The following is a 12,639-nucleotide window of genomic DNA, read 5'->3' as shown; positions in this document are numbered from 1 at the left end:
GCCCCATTTGAGGCAGTCTGCAGCACCGATGTGAAGGAGGGGCCATCAAAGAAGTATGTCCAACGAACCACACATGCTTAGTGCTGCCACCAAGTGGATGAAGAGAGTCACCACACCTCTGTGATGCTGTGCAGCCTGTTGCTGAGCTGCAAGCACAATATTACTAAGAGCATTGCTCTGATGTAATCCTTCCATCAGCATTAGAAGCACTGTAGACTGTATTGTCTCTTCCGCTGAACAATGGTAAATGTCTGGGCGGAGGCATCAGGGAAGGTACTTAGGACTACAGCTGATGAGCCTGGACACAAGGATGTGCTGAGACATCCATTGTGTTTTGCACACCCTTCTATCTCACACCCATGTCTGCAGCATACACATTTCTCTCAAATACTTCACCGGACAGAGATTCCAGGCCTTTAATGACCCCTGCACGCCTAACTGTGATTTCACTACAGAGGTCCACAGCTGCTAAGGCTCCTGTCTCTACTGGAAAACACTTCCCTGCCACCTCTGCTGCTGATGTGTCCACAAGAATGACCTCATCAATGTCCTCGCTCTCGTTAGCTGTGCCATTGGAGTTTCCACAACCCCAGGCACATGACCGTTCATGGAGCTCAATGCCATGGACAGTGTCTGTGGTCTACCTTGCTTTCTCGAGGTCTTTTCCGTGGATAATAGCTCGTCTTCAAGGGCGGGTGAATCTTCAGCTGCTTGAAACGGGGCAAATAAGAACAAGTAAGAAACCATCACCGTAGTAATCAATGTGTATACACGTCTATAGAATATTGTGACATGTGTCAATGCAGACATTCATGCAAACATCATGTGTACATATCTCTGGACACCAATGCATGTCTCAAATGTATGTCTGCAGAGGCAGTGTAATGGGAAAGGCACATGGGGATATGGGCACCTGACATCCTCTTCACAGACATATGTCTGTCTTTCTTGATATGAGCATCCGGAATAGTCTGCAATACACACGTATCTGCCAATAGTCACCAAGGATACTAGATGTGTGGATGCTCTATCATAGTTACACTAAATATCACCATGTTCCCTGACACCTTGCAAACATGTTGTGCTTCTGCTTTATGGCAAAAGCATGGACCCTGTAAGGGAGAATGACATGTCTTGCTAACATTTGCATCCCAAGCAATAGAGGGGCATCCATGCAATATATTTGATTGTGGGTCAATCAACACTCCTATCACATTTGCCTCCCATGGCCACTCATGGCACCATCCCTTCACATGCAGGCAGTGTGCAGTACCAGAGGTATGTAGTTTGAGCAGATGATGTGATAACTCGTCTTCTACATTTCACTTTTGAGAACAACACAACCCATCATATGAAAATCATGAATAACAGGACATGGAAGCAGGTGTTATAAAGTATGACATGTGCACATGTCTGTGACAGCCACTGACAGCTGACTACTTGACCAGATGTATGTAAACCCATTGTGGCCCCACCAGAAATATTTGTCCCTTATAATTATTGCAGTGGTAGACAAACTCTCTCTCTCCCTTCATGCCACCATGTCCATGTTATAGTGACAATGCAGGGCTTGGTTCACTTTGTTTACCTGCCAGCAGCTGCGATCTGGGCCTGCAGTTAAAGGAAATGACCATGCCATTCTGCGTTCACCTTCTCAAGGATCTGGACCTGTAACAGTGTCACCATCTCCATATTGTGTCCTTCCTTAATTGTTGCTCTCATCAGCTTCTAGCTCTGAATCCTTACCTCATCCCAGAGCTTGATATTGCCCACAGTATCGACTGCCACCCTCTCCAAGATGATGAGAGCCATAAAGATATCCCAGATCCTTCGATGGGCAGAGGGCACAAGCTGCTGAAGAGTGACTTGTAATGACTCAGGATCGGGTCACCCAGGATGTAATCTGCATTGGCTGTGAAGTTGAAAGCACTTGGCTTCACTACCTTGGTAGGGACTGGTGTGCTTGCATAGGTAAGTCTGGTAGGGTGGGATCCTGAGAGGTTCTGTATTATGGAACTGCAGTTGACCAACAGAGATGTTGGTCTCCATGTGTGGCAAATGAGGTGGGCAGGGGGAGTAGATGTTGTAATCGTGTACAGTGCGCAAGCAGGAGGTGACAGGCTGCGGTTGTCAAACGTCACTCCAGGACAGTGCAAGTAGTTAGCCACCAATGACAGACTACAAGGCACCAGAAGTTGTCATTCAGAAAATGCAGAAAAGGCAGAAAAGGCAGGCGGAGACAACAAATCAGGCAAAGCATAAGGGCAAGCAAGGTACAGGTGACATCAGTGAACACTATAAGGCAGCAGATGGAAAGCAGAGGAAATGCCACCAGTGCATACGTTCTCGCAAGACACACTATGGGCCTCATTACGAGTTTGGAGGTAGCCATGGTGCTATTAGCGCCATGGCTGCCTCCAAAATCGTGTCCGGGTCTGGGTTCTGTGAATGAGGAATTACTAGGCCATTCCAACCTTGGAGGACCCGGTAATTCCTCATTCAAAACACCTTCCCCATTCTCATTCGAGCCCCCATAGGGCTCAATGGGAATGGGGATGGAGCTCATAATGGGCCCGTTAATAACGGGCCCGTTATTAGCTCCCTGGTACCCTTGCGGGACCCGCAAAGGACGTCTGGTCCGACCAGACGTTCTGCGCGGGTCCCACAAGGGAACCTCGTAATAGGGCGGAATGGGTTTACCAGCACCGGCACCATTACCGGTGCCGGTAAACCAATTCCGCCCACCTCGTAATGAGGCCCTATATGTACTACACATGCACAGTGTGCGTTCATATATGAAAAGGGGGCACACTACCAAGATGCATTTCTGTTGTGCAATTGCAGTGGTTGCATACACAGTTATGTCTGCCTGACTCCATTGCATGTACTAATAGGACTTTTCAAAGCACCATGAGTAACACGGAACAGCCACAGAAAGAGTAGGGTCCACAGAAAGAGGAGAAGCCAAGACAATAGAAGGTCCTACCATGGGGAAAACATTTTTAATGAGTGAGGAGCTGGTCATCCTCAGAGACTTTGTAAATGAGTGTCATGTTGACATCTATATTTAGGCTGGCAGTAACCGCTCAGTTACAGATCATGAGCACCTACATCAGGAGGTAACTGATGAGATAAGCCTGTGGAGTAAAATACCGTACTTACAAGGAGGTACCTATGAGCATGGGGGATATGACTAGGAGAACAAAGGAAAATCTGGGGAGAAATGTGAGCTCAGCCCAAACAGCAAGTTTAGGATCCCCTAGATAGGGGAGCTGACCCAAATAGAAGAGGTGATCGGTGGCTTCATATCAAGTGAATGGGTTGTGGGTGTTGGAGGTATGGGCACATCTGTTGAGTGACATGTGTGCATGATGACTTTGTTGTTGCCCATAAATTCAATGTAAGCATACGTATGGGAACATTATTCAGGGTCCTTTTATTCCACCCCCATTCCACATGTCATGTTTTCAAGCCCGGTTCTACGTAAAGGAGTGTGCATGCTAATAGAGGCATCATACTAGGGACAGTGTAACATAGTTGTCCTTTCAATCATAAATCTGCCTTTGACACAAGGGAAAATGACATCCTGCTGAACTGTCCTTCGAAGGCAACACACAGTTTACAGTGGCCAATACAATTGTGAGGTCAGGGGATGGGCATGTGGTCCCACTATAGATGCCTTTTACTGGATACACTTTACTGCTGTCCATGTATGAGTCATGTCTTGACTATTTTAGCAGCCACTGGCTGGGAGGAGGTACAATAGATGGTGTGCATGCCATATGGAGACAATAAGAAATGACTAGACTGGCTGCACCAAAATGCCACTCTAGTCATGTAATAACATTTCATATGCTTGATTGCTGCATCACAGATGCCAAGTATAAAATGGCATGACACAATAAGAATGAGCCAGCATGGTACGACAAAATGCCACTCTCTCTCACAATCACTCATACCTGCAGAACATTCACAATGCATTTGCCACCAAGGAACCCAAACCAGACCATTCACACACAATCACACTCATACACATTCACCCATTAGCCACTCACCCATTCACCTTCTCTGACATTGACTCATTCTGCATTTTCTATATGTGCACACACCCAAAACATTGACACACAATCCCATTCATACCCATTCATACACATCTCTCACCCATACACCGTCTCTCACATACACACTACATTCTCATTTACACAACATGCAAACTCACATCCGCATACACACCATTCACAGGCACAAGTGCGTGCATACATGCAAACATAGACATCCGACATGCACACAAACAAACAGATGTTATACACATATACACAAATAAACTTGTTCTTAACTGTTTTCCATGCTGGGTTCACCGCTAAGTGTAATCTCCAGGCCCCCGGCTCCCACCCTTCACACAGAGAGGTGGAGCAAGCAGAAGAACATCCTGTTCCTGTCTACGTGGAGGTTGGGAGCCAAAAACCTGGAGTCTGGCCCGCTCCACCTCGTGGGCAAGTCCGACAGTCTGACATGTGCAGGCATGCTGGAGGCAGAGCGAACCTGTCCCCTGCCTCCAAACAGCCACAGTTAAGCCCTCACTGTGATGTGATTTTGACAGGGTGAGGGCTGAGACACGCCCCCCCACCCCCTGCACATGTACATTGGGGACCTCCACAATAGTGGTGCTGCAGGGACCCCTGCTATGCCATTGAAATGTAGTAAGCTAAGCGGAACTAGCTCCTACATCAAGTGGCTAGTTATTCTAGTGTCTTAAATAGCGCTAACCCTATCAGAATTTAGCCACTTTAAAGTGCGACAATTGTCACAAATCACAACAGCAGGACGTTTGGAAGAAAAGCCTTGACCGTATGAAGTATCATGTTTCAGAAATTGGGGACATGCCCATTAGTTTAAAAAAGAACCAGTCACAGGGAGGATCTGCTTTGTGGAGGTTAATGCTTTGCAGGAGAACCCAACATGACAAGCAATGGACCACTCATTTGCCAATGTTCAGGTTAAAACGTGTATGTTATGCTTTAAGGGGAAATAAATGTGATGCAGGCACTTATTAACGAGTGATTCGAATATGCACCTCAATAGAACTCGTTTTGGATTTAAGAAGGATGAAGGGTCGAGTAGACCTGCTGGAATTGTTTGCAAATCTCTGCTCTTGAAACATTAGTCCACTGATGCACAGCCCAGGCAGATACACAAGATAAGACCGATGTAAATAAACATACACACACACAGCTGGCTACATAGACGTGTACGATGCTGCGGAAATAAAAGAGAACAAACGTGGCATGCTCATTCAAAACATTTTAACTATGGCCCTATGTCTTAGAAACTGATCATCTCTATGCATGTCACACAAAGTGATGTAATACGGCCTTTAGCACTCCAATGCATGACTGATAAACTTCATATACTGCATGCGGCTTGCGACATCACTGATTATGATGAACTGTTTTGCGTTGGAAGCAGTTGTTTTACGACATGATTTGCAATTCTTACTAGATGAAGTTATTGCTCACCCAAAATAGAGACAACTTGCTTCTTATCAGGTCTTTTCTTAACTTGATGTGTGATACGCCCTCAATGCTGATCAGTATCGTCTTTTGGAATTGCATTCTAGCTCCTCAAATCTAGTAATAGTTCATTCTAATGAAATGCTTGTAAGAAGGAGTTTCTCGTGTTACTCCCCATTGTTCAATAATGAACATAATTAGAAATCAAATTAGACAGGCACCAATCAATGCAATCACATATCGCGCATAAGGCGACGAGCATATGCTTCCACCTCCACTACTTAAGGCAGTCATTCCTGCATCTAGATCCTATATCACTCTAGTTTCTTCACGCAGGCATTGCAGCAATTCTGTCTATCTCGGGGCAAGTGGCTTCTCCTGGGAATCCTCCAGAGATTAGAGAATGCGGTAGACCTGTCTAAATCGTTCATCGTGGTGCAATCACACGAATACAGTATAGTATGCCTTCCACTTCGTGCAGAGAAGCAGATTGTTTACGATTTTCAAAAATTATATCAGCATCAAGCCATGAATTGTAAAGTATGATCAGTGGATATAACCATGCCAATTTTAAATCAAATGAATGTTGTTCTGAATAGCGAGGCATTCACAGCGAGGGTGTTGTCCCTGTAGTTCAACCGCAGACATTATGTACATTGTGTCAAAAAGTCTGATATAGAAATTAATCAAAATCACAAGCAACATACTGCAGATGAAAATGCTAATAAAACAAGCATTGCCAATGCCAACAGTGGCATTTGTGTAAACATGGGAAAGGCGTCTGCCAGGCACTGCTGTAAAAACACTGGTAGACACTTTGAGAGCAATGTTTGATGTTAATGCTTGATAAATCATGCTCAAATTGATCCCATGAGGGTGTGTTCTAGGCGGAAAGGGGCAGGAAGTGAGTGGGAATAGCCTTAGGGATTAGCATGGAGAAAATGGTCTGGGGCAATAAGGGTGTTGAAGGCTGAAGATAGGGGCTGGGGCAAGAAAATGGGTGAGAAGGGTCTGGGTTTTAGAAAAAGGGTAAAGCAGGGATATGAGACGAGAGAGCAGGTGAAAAGACTGGGTGCTGTTAAAACAGCTGGATGCTGAGAAAAGGGTCTGGGGACAAGATAGGGGGTGAAAATGCCTGGGGGCCTTGAAAAGCGGTGTGAATGTGTTGGGGCTAGAAAAAGGCGAGTGAATGGCACGGGCCGAGAAAATGGTGGGGCTGGGAAAGGGGGTGTAAAGGGGCCTAGGACTGAGAAAGGGAGTGTAAAGGGATGGGGCCACGAGAAGGGGTCTAAGGGGTCTGGGAGTCAGGTAAAGAGCTGTGGGCTGAGAAAAAGGTGTATTAAGGGGCTGGGGGAAAGAAACGGGTGGAAGGTTGCAGGGGGGGTTAGAAACAGGAGGAAAATGTTCTTGGGGAATGTCCTGGGGGCAGAAATAGCCAGGAAAGGGGAAGGAGGCAAGAAAAGTGGCTAGTGGCCCTGGGGGTAGAAGGTTGTGCCAATATCTTGTAGATGGTGGTGCAGATAAGGGGGGAAGAAAGAGGACGGGTAGCATTTGGGCAAGCTGAAGGATTTTGGAGGGTGTTATAGGTAAGGGGGATAGAGTAGGGAAAGGAGTATGGTGGTGCCGGGTGTAACAGTGACAGCGTCAGTATATATTTAATGGTGAGGGGAAGGTTGGGAGTATTGGAGATGACAATAGGAAGGAACACTAAGATGTGATAGTCAGGCACTTACCCCAGCACCTACCTTTAAATACACCACTAGGCGCGCTGCTTCACCACATAAGAAAGTGCTCTTGTCCCAGCCAATCAATGGATGGCTAGGGCGGGACACAAAGTCAGATGGCCGAGACAGGAAGTCAGTCAGGCATGCACCTTTTGGTGTTTTGGTGTTACGTGGTAGATTATCCCTTCCAAACTCCAAATTGATGCCTCGCCTTTAGGGTAGGGGACATGTGCTTGATAGGACAGGGTTGAGAGGACGAGAGTCAAGGGGGCAGGCATGGGCAGGACTGGATGCTGAGATCTTTCTGATTAGTGCTTGCACTGCCTGGGGCAGCCTTTCAAGCACGTTTGGGGAGGAATAACAGAGGAGCAAAAATGAGAGCGAATCATTGTGCAGTGCCTTCTCAAACAAAATTCCAGCACATGAAGCATCCTACCCTTCTGATTGGCCAAAATCTAGCAAGACAAGCCTGCATTGAATGTTATTGCAGAGGGGTAGCGAAAATAACGATCTATGCTATCCCAATTGCTGCTTAGCATTCTTATTTGCCATGCCAACTCGATCTTTTGGTTTCCAACATCCCTTTTCTCTCTCTCAATATCTGTCACGATGGCATTAGAAAATATGGTGGCTTACGCCATCATGCGCAAAAAACAAAAAGGGGGTCAAGCATGAACTTTCCAATTATGGGCCTTTTTTCTTGGTGCTTCTAGTAAAGCCTTTGTAAAGGTCTGCCATGGAGGACGTTTTTCATCTGACCAGGAGCATGCTGTACCAACCTCTGTACAGGTGAGCTGTGACGGGGGGTGGGAACCATTGAGCAGGAGTACTGTGTAATGTTCCTGGGCCCACAATATACATCTGAGTTTGAGAAAGGCATCTAAATCAAATCGGTTAAGTTGGATCGCCTGTGATTTAATCTTGTTGGAGAATGGGTGCACCCCACTCAAGTGGATCAACTGAATGTACCACTATTCGATATTATACACTATCTGGGTGTCACCTACACCAACTACGCGGATGACACCCAGATACTCATTCCCATCACTGGAGACCATGAAACTGATTCCAAAGCTGTTAACAATGTCTGCTCAGTCATTCAGGCCTGGATGGCACATCACGGACTATGCTTAAATGATGATAAGACTGTGCTACTTATCTTAGGTTCCCACCTTAAATTCAACAAACTGGACCCCGCCTTTAAAGATTTTAGCATCAACGGGATTATTATTAAGGTCTCTAATCATACCAAAACCCTTGGCTTCTATCTGGCCTCAACCCTCTCACTGATGAGACAAGTCAATGTGGTGGTCTCAGCATCTGCATACACATGCAAACTCCTAACAGCCAGCAGACCGTTCCTCACTGCATCGAACTGCATCATCCTTGCAAGAACGCTTATCATGGCTAAAGTTGACTACTACAATGCGCTTTACCTGGAGACTAGTCTTAAAAACATCAACAAACTACAAGTAACTCAGAATAACGCCATCAGTGCAGTCCTTAATATTCCTAGAAAATCTCACATCTCCGATACAAGACAGAGTCTTCACTGGCTCCCAGATGAATCCGGAATCTCACTCAAAACTCTCACACTTACTCATAAGTGCTTAGCCAACCAAGCACCTGATTACCTGGACAACCACCTTACAGCACACACTGCCACCCGACCACTCAGATCTGCTCAATCCCATTCACTCGCCATTCCTTGATTTAAACTACAGAAAGCTGGGGGGGTCCTGCTTTCCAGTCTTCGCTTCCAAACCATGGAACACACTTCCTAACCCACTCAGAACTGAACTCCCTTACCTTGTTTTTAAGAACAAAGCCAAACTATGGCTCACTGAGCAGGATTAAGCTTCCACCACTGCCTAATGTAAAGTTACTTTAAATCCTTGTAAATACTCTGCAAATTGGGACCCAATGTTATAATCTCTGCTCTAATATTGGCAATTTATTTTTTTGTAAATACAGTTCTTTCAAATGTTTTCTGTAAAATTACAGACAAATTGGTCTGCATAATATATGTAATGTAATCTATGTACCACTATGCATTTCAATACCACATTGTGATGTGTTCTGTGATGTTATCTGTAACTATTGTAAGAAATGAACCCAGATGCCCCCGGGTCTGGCGCGCAATATAAATAAACTAAATACAAATACAATGTTACACATGGGGCAACCGTGACAGTCAGGTAAGGCTGCAAATAGGAAGTACCAGAAAGCATCTACATTTACCATGGAGTCTGACATGTAAGCATTCTTGCCCCTATCATTGACAATGTGGACAGGTAGATGCACACATTGAGTGGAGAAGGCTCCCAGGAGTGTGACCATTAGGATTCCCATCCAGTACTTTACACAACAATAGGCATTTTCTTGCACACCGGAAATGGGGTTAAATACTGAATGTTCACAGTCAAGGAATAATGTTGTTTTAATCATCGTCAGAGCAATGGATCCAATAATAAATAATGGTGATGAGTGACGTGGACCCCTTCATCACTATTCTTAAAGAGGCATAGTTCCACCCCACTGATTAGGTCCAGCCAGACCAAAACACGTGTCTGGGTTTGCTTTTGGTAGTCTTGTTCAGAGGAGAATTGCCTAGCATTTCGGTGCTGGACTGCCCCTGGGCAAGACAAAGAATGATATGTTTGGGATATTTCTCCTCTGTGAAAGATAATGAGCTAAAGAATCTGGGTAAGGCTATGGTAACTATGACTAATGTCTGTCAGAGAGACTCCAAGGACCCCCTTGCTTTTTGCATTTTTGATGAGTGAGCTCAGCCACTAAAATCCTGAACTAAGTTAGCTGGTGCAGACCTTGAGGAAGTTACCCATTATGACTATTCTTCAGAATGGGGTGATAGGTTAATGGCATCTACAAAGCAGTAAGAGTGTACACTCTCTGAAGACAGAAAAAAAGACAATCATTTTGATAGGATGATCGGCCAGAATCGCTCCCCTAACATAGCAGATTTATGTTATTGCAGTGCAAATCATCCAACAACTGTTGGGAAGGACCCAGTATGCACAATGTATGCTTACCATAAAGACAACTAAGGCCCACTGTCGCCTTGCAGAAAGGATCCCCCACGAAGTGCTACTTCAATTCCGCTGTCTACATTAAAACATCAACTGATTAGTACACATGTAACCGTATAACATCTAATTCTGTGTATTTACAAATGTTAGAAATAGTCATCCCAGGCAAGATTGAACGAAAACCACGCTTTACAGTTGGCTGAAAATAGAGCTAAAAATGCTCTGCACTCAGAGAATCGAGAGCCTAGCAATGGCATGCCTCCCTCACCCCTCCTCCCCCACAGCAATAGTGGTTTCATACACTACCTTACAATGCAGAGTACAACTACAAAGACATATCAATTTTTGCAAGAATGGAAGTAGAGAAAACGTCCTAACAGTAGAACTTGAGACATACCAGAATACCAATCCTCGGAATCACAGCTGCTCACAAAAGTAAACTGACTTTCATAACATATGGAGTCTGGCACTGGTTGGCCACCCCTATATCTACCAACACCCCCATTGCCTTGCGCTATTCCACACCTAACATTCACAAACATTTGTATTTATTTGTATTTATTTAGATTTATACAGTGCTTTAAGCCAAAGCGCTTTACATGAGGAACAAGCAATTACAACAAGCAATACATAACATTGAATCAAACCAGAAAACAGCACAGGGAACAATTTACATTATTGGTGAGGTTAAGTGCATATGGAGGGGGACTGAAGTGAGAGAGGAGGGTTAGGAGGTGAAGGAGGAGGAGGGTTTAATGGAGAAAGAGGGAGCTGAAAGATGCTAGGGGGTTGAATGGAAGAGGTAGGATTTTAGAGAGGTACGAAATGAGGGGTAGGTGGTAGTAGAGCGGATTGGGAGGGGAAGTCGGTTCCAATGGAAAGGAGCAAGAAGTTGGAAGGAGCGGAAGTGGGAAGGGGCACTGGGTGGAGGAGAAAGAAGGAAGAGATCTGCAGAGCGGAAGAACAAGAAGTGGTGTAGAAAGTGAGAAGGGAGGATAGATGGGGAGGGGAAAGACAATAGAGGGCTTTGAAGACTAGACAGAGGAAGTTACATTTAAGCTGGGAGTGAAAAGGGAGCCATCCTAGTGAGTCAAGGGAAGAGGAGATGGAGTCGTGAGGTGAAAGAAGGCAGAGGGAGCGGATAGCGGAGTGGTAGATGGATTTGAGGGGCAAGAGGTGTGAGGAGGGGAGTCCAAAGAATAGAGTGGAGCAGTAGAAGAGTCTGGAGAAGATGAGGGAGGAGCTTAAGAGTTTAGTAGCATGGAAGGTTAGGAGAGGATGAATTTAACGGATATTGTAGAGGTGGAAGCGGCAAGATCTGGCAGTAAGAGAAATGTGGTGAGAAAGAGAGAGGTGGGGATCGATGTGGAGGCCAAGGTTGCGGGCATGAGGGGAGAAGGGAGTTGGGAGGGAGGGAAGGGAATGAAGGGAGGAGGAGATGGAGGAGGAAGAGTGTTGGCAGGGAAGAAGAGGAGCTCAGTTTTATCTGAGTTGAGAGAAAGGAAGTGAGAGTACATCCAAGATGTAATGGCGGAGAGGCAAGAAGAGAGCTTAAGGTGGATGTCAGGAGAAGGAAAGGAAGAGCTGGGTATCATCGGCATAGAAATGGTGTGATACACCAAAGGAGGAGATAATGGGAGCTAGGAAGGAAGTATAGAGTGAGAAGAGAAAGGGGCCAAGGACAGAACCTTTCGGTGGGGAACACCGTAGTTGAGAGGAAAGATAGGTGAGGAGTGGCCACCCCAGGAGACTGAAAATGTATGATTAGAGAGATAGGAGGAGAACCAGTCGAGGATGGAGTCTTTAAGGCCAAATGAGGAGAGAGAGTTAAGGAGAAGAGGGTGGTCAACAGTATCGAAGGCAGCTGAGAGATCATGTAGGATAAGAATAGAAGAATGCTTAGAGTAGCGAGCAGATAAGAGAGAGTTGAGAACAGAGGTGAGAGCAGTTTCCGTGGAGTGAAGAGGGTGGAATCCAGATTGGGTGGGGGGGGTAAGGGAATGTTTGGAGATGAAGGTAGAAAGTTGAGAATAGACAATACGTTCTAGAAGTTTGGAGAGGAAGGGATGAAGGGAAATAGGGTGATAATTGATGCAAGATGGGGGTTAGCAGAGAGTTTTTGAGAATGGGGATGATGGTAGCGTGCTTAAAAGGAGAGGGGAATGTGGATGTAGAGAGACAGGTGTTGAAGAAGTAGGTGAGATAAGGTATTAAGAGAGGGTAGATTTTAGGGATAAGGGAGGTAGGAATGGGGTCCGCAGGAGAAGCAGTGGGATGAGTTTTGGAAAAGAGGAGGGTAACTTCAGATCGAGTGATAGGGGTAAATGAGGACATGGAGAATGGAGGGGGAGTAGT

Source organism: Ambystoma mexicanum, chromosome 1q (assembly GCF_040938575.1).
Source record: "Ambystoma mexicanum isolate Mex_15411 chromosome 1q, UKY_AmexF1_1, whole genome shotgun sequence".
Taxonomy (NCBI): domain Eukaryota; kingdom Metazoa; phylum Chordata; class Amphibia; order Caudata; family Ambystomatidae; genus Ambystoma; species Ambystoma mexicanum.
The sequence above is the reverse complement of the archived record's forward strand: the minus strand, read 5'-3'. Positions refer to the sequence as shown.